We start from the raw sequence: 5,073 nt of genomic DNA, 5'->3' as shown, positions 1-5,073 counted from the left end.
AGAGTTTTTGCAGTGCATTGGTATTGGATTTCCTAGTTTTGTTGCTGTGGTTGAATTGGTTGTGGGTTTGTTAGTTGATTTTTTCTGTATCAATTAATGTGAACTTAAGACTTTTCTTCTTAGCTTTCTTTTCAAATATGTGTGTGTGTGTGTGTGTGTGTGTGTGTGTGTGTGTGTGTGTAAGGGGCAGTTTATGAGTGGATGTGAGCTGCCCAGTGTGAATGCTGGGAACCAAACTTGAGTCCTCTGGAGAAGCAGTAAGTACTGTGTCTCTATCTCTTCATTAGCTTCGTGAAGTGTTGTTGATTTATATCATTTGCCTTTTCAAATGTTGAGCCTTGGATAAATATCGCCTACTTATGGTGTTTCATACATAGTTGGATTCTATTTGTTAATATTTAGGATTCAGACCGATCAGTCTAGTATAGAGACAGAAATAAGAGATGCAATAGTTTCCCAATACAATAAACTAAAATGCAAATCTCTTAGTTGTTCAAATTCTTAAAAAAACAATTTTATTTATCAACAATTTCATTTTATCAGTGTGCTGCTCCCAGATCCAAATCCCCAAGCAGGTGCCTCAGAAGCTCCCATAGACCAAAAATCCCCCCAAAATAAATTAAACAAAACCAAACCCATAAAATACTCATTGGCACAGAATAAATGATCAAGGTCACAGAGAAAACAAAAACTAGCAATGTTAAAGAGTTGTTCTCATGGAAGAGGGTTGTTCTGGTGGTATATATTAGTCTGTAATCATGCTATGGGAAAAGAAGGCAAGAAGTCAGTGTCATACTGTGTGCTACATACTGAGTTGATAAGTAGCCAGAAGTGTAGGCTACCCTTTTACCATCGAGGGGAGGGTGTTAAAAGCATCAGAACCACATGCTTCAGCCAGAGATGGACCCTGTGGGATATGGCCCTGCAGGTTCTGTTGGAGGCCCTAGTTGGAGACTCAACATCTGCCACACCATTTCTATCCAGTGCACCCAGGTATTCAAATATTGACCCTGAGGTTCCTGGAATGCATTCACCATTTGGTGAGTTTGGTGCAGCCAGGAGTCTGAAAGGGAGGAGATGTTGAGGGAGACAGCTTTTGTTCTACATGTTGGAGTGGTCCCATGGGGAAGGAGGATCAGCAACTGTGCTTACAGCTGGCTGAGGACTCGGGGAGCTCGATGGGAATGAGTCTGTACTTCCGGCCTGGTGGCTGGCAGCAGAGGGCTTTGTGGGAGTCAGAGCAGGTGTTATCCCTGGCAGACTGCTGCAGCTCGGCCAACGGAGGGCACATCTCCTGCTCCAGGGATCGCTGGATGAACCAAGCCTCAACTTGCTCCTCCTTTAGTTTGAGTCTGGTAGCATGATCTTTCTAGCCTCAAGGTCTGGGTAGGGTTCCATCTTAAAGTACCAGCTCCCAGAGCTGCTCCCAACTGTATTCTGGTCAAGGGGAGCCAGGGTGTAGGAGTCAGAGAACTCAGAGATGCTTACATCTCATCTGTAGCTCACTTGCTTCAGGTGTCTGTTCAAATCCTTACAATTGGCCTCAGTGTATGCTTCCAAGTTTTCCCCTTATGTTAAGGAACACACCATCTCTCTTCCTACATTAGGGGAGCACCCCGATCTCTCTTTCTACATTAGGGGAGCACTCTGATCTCTCTTCCTACATTAGGGAGCACTCTGATCTCTCTTCCTACATTAGGGGAGTGCTCTGATCTCTCTTCCTACATTAGGGGAGCACCCTGATCTCTCTTCCTACATTAGGGAGCACTCTGATCTCTCTTCCTACATTAGGGGAGTGCTCTGATCTCTCTTCCTACATTAGGGGAGTGCTCTGATCTCCCTAAACCTTCTATAGCTTTTGGATATTCTGTTTTCCTCATTTCTAACAAGGCAAAACAATGGACTCTTTTTAAAAAGAGATTTATTAATTTATTTAATGTGAGTCCACTGTAGCCGTTTTCAGACACACCAGAAGAGGGCATTGAATCCCATTACAGATGGTTGTGAGCAAACATGTGGTTGCTGGGAGTTGAACTCATGACCCCTGGAAGAGCAGTCAGGTCTCTTAACCACTGAGCCATCTCTCTAGGCCTCAATGGACTCTTTTCTCCTCCATTTTCTGACATCTGACTTTCCTTTGATGCTGAACTCAAATAGACAATCCTTCCACATAACCGATTCTATCCCTTTTCCTGTTTCTCCTGAAACATGTATCATAGAGAAGATACTTCATGTACTGTTTTTTAAAAAGAAACTAATATTCAATCTTTTATTAATGTTTACAGTGATTACATTTATCTAAGTAACACACATACATGTTCAGTTGTAAGATGGTAACTTACTTTCTATGACAAATATGCTTATTAAAAAAATTAGATATTCTCTGTATTTACATTTCAAGTGTTATCACCTTTCCTTCCACTCCCATTTCCCCTCTCCTTCCACTTGCTTCCATGAAGGTGCTCTCTCTCCCAACCACTCTCTAATTCAACCTTTATCTCATTTCTTAGACTCCATCTATTTTTAAAATTTTTGTGTGTTGAGATAATTTAATTTAACTTGATGCCCAGAGTAGTAAGTAGCTCCTCTATACTGATTCAGACAGACTCATTGCCTCATGGTTCTGAGACTGGGCTTTGCAATCATTATATGGATTATGTGACATGCTGAGCCAAGGTTTGCATCTCTGTCTTTCCTCATTGGTAAAGCATTCAGTGGGGGAACTTACAGCTTTCTTAAAAACATGGTGAGGAAGCCTGGGGTTGGGGGGGTGAAAGAGTTTGGGCACCAGCATCAAGGCTACCTACAGGCTCTGCCATTTGGGTGACTGTATGCATTTCCCAGAGTTTCTGCTTCCTCCAGGGCTAGATAGGGCACCGTTCCAGGAGAATTACTAGAATAAATGACAAATGCATGCATGAGATAATTTGTGTGCAGCATCAGATGCGACTCCTTGAATAAAGAGTTGGGTAAGTGGCAGTCACAATGATTAAGCCCCTCCTTGTCTCCGCTCCACCCCTCATAATGCTCCTCTCCACCTTGGGAGGATGGACCCCTCCTGCCCTCTTACCACCCTGAAGACTATTCTGAGTCGCTCCCCAAGCTCATTGGTCTAGATGCATGAATGAGTCCAGCTTGAAAAGCATGTATCATGGCTTCCACTGGGATAATATTATAATGTCTTGGGGTCAGCTGTGGCCCGTTAAGATGAACTGATCGATGGGCACCTAAGTTGCATTTCCTAGTGATTGTTCGGGATGGCCCAATTCAGTGTGGTACTTGTACAGGCTGGAAACAGGAAGCTAACTTTTAGGGTTTATGGGGTGAGCTGAGTGAACTGTCTAGACAGTGAGGTGGGAAGGAAAACATGACAATTCCTCGGAACTTTCTTTTCATGTCATCAAGCAACGTGTGGGCACACCTAACTATTATCAAAGGCAATGCAGAATGTGGCTCACCAAACCCTGTAAAACATCACTGTGGTCTACTCCCCCTGGCCCCTGCCCGCACTTACATTTTGTAACGTATGGAGATAGTTCTATCTGGCTCTTTTGGATAAGGAAGTGTGATTTTTTTTTTAAACCTAGGAACTAGTGTTAGGATCCCAGTGTTCTGGGCACTGTGGTAACTGTTAGGGTCTTAGAGAACAATTGGGAACGACTGCTTAGGACGTTTTTCTAAGCTGCTGCGCTAGTATCTGATCTCTAGAGCATGCGACTTTCAGAGTTTTGCCACAAGTTGGAAGAGGTGTAGATTAGCTCCTTCTGGCAAGTGCTGCTCTTGTTAGTTCCCTTCTGAGTTTTGTGCTGGCTCTAAGCCTGATTCGATTCTCTAACATGGCACTGAGAACACTGCCTCACTCTGCTCTTGGCTGACGATTCATGGCCCCTTTCCTTGAACAATGGATTATACAGACATCAAACTTCTCTCTCACAGCATAGCTTAAAACTCGGGGCTACTATTATCTTCAGAAGAACGTTTTAAAACATCTAAGTTTAAAATGTGTGTGTGTGTGTGTGTGTGTGTGTGTGTGTGTGTAAACCCACGTGCTATTGCTGATGTCAAGTAGTGCTTACTGGCAGGAATTTGATATGGATGCCTCCTCAGAGGCCCTGCCAGAGCCATACTGATACAGAGGAGGATGCTTGCAGCTAACCATCAGACTGAACACAGGACCCCAGTGAGGGAGCCAGAGAAAGAACTGAAGGAGCTCAAAGAGTCTGCAATCCATTGGAAGAACAACAACGTCAGTCATTCAAACCATCCAGAACTCCCAGGGAGTTTACGAACCAGTGAGTTCATATGTAGAGACCCATGGCCCTAGGTGCATACGCAGCAGAGGATAGCGTTCTCTGGCATCAGGAGGAGGAGAGGCCTTTGGTCCATCGAAGGTTCATTTATCCAGTGTAGGGAAATGCCAAGGTGCTGAGCAGGAAGAGGGTGGTTGGAAGATGGAGTACCTTCATGGAGGCAATGGGGGTGGGATGGGATTTGGGGAAAGGGGATAATATCTGAAATGTAAATACAGATAATATCCAATAAAAAAAGAAAAATCATTAAAACTACAAAAAAGTGTGTGTGTGTGTGTGTGTGTGTGTGTGTGTGTGTGTGTGTGTGTGAGAGAGAGAGAGAGAGAGAGAGAGAGAGAGAGAGAGAGAGAGAGAGAGAGAGAGAGAGGAGAGAGAGAGGTGAGTTCAGGCATGTACCTTTGTTGAGATGAGAGGAGAAGTTGTAGGAATTGATTCTGTCTTCTACTTTATTGAGGCAGGATCTCATGGTTTCTGCTGGGCTGCATATTCCAGACTACCTTGCCGTCAGGTTTCTGGGCAGTTCTCCTGTCCCTGACTTCCATCTTCCTGTACGGTTACAGATGTCTGTCATCATATCCTGCTTTTGTATGTAGGTTCCCAGGATCGAATTCAGTCGCCAGCCTTGTTCAGTAAGTGTTCCTATGCCAACATCAGAAGACTGTTTTAAAGAAAGAAAGTGTGTGAGTCTCTGACTCGGCATATAGACAACCAGATGCAAGCAACGGCCTAAGTTTTCAAAAACCTGGACACGTTTCCTTTGACT

This window comes from Micromys minutus (assembly GCF_963924665.1).
Source record: "Micromys minutus genome assembly, chromosome: 3".
Taxonomy (NCBI): domain Eukaryota; kingdom Metazoa; phylum Chordata; class Mammalia; order Rodentia; family Muridae; genus Micromys; species Micromys minutus.
Note: the sequence above shows the minus strand (reverse complement) of the source record.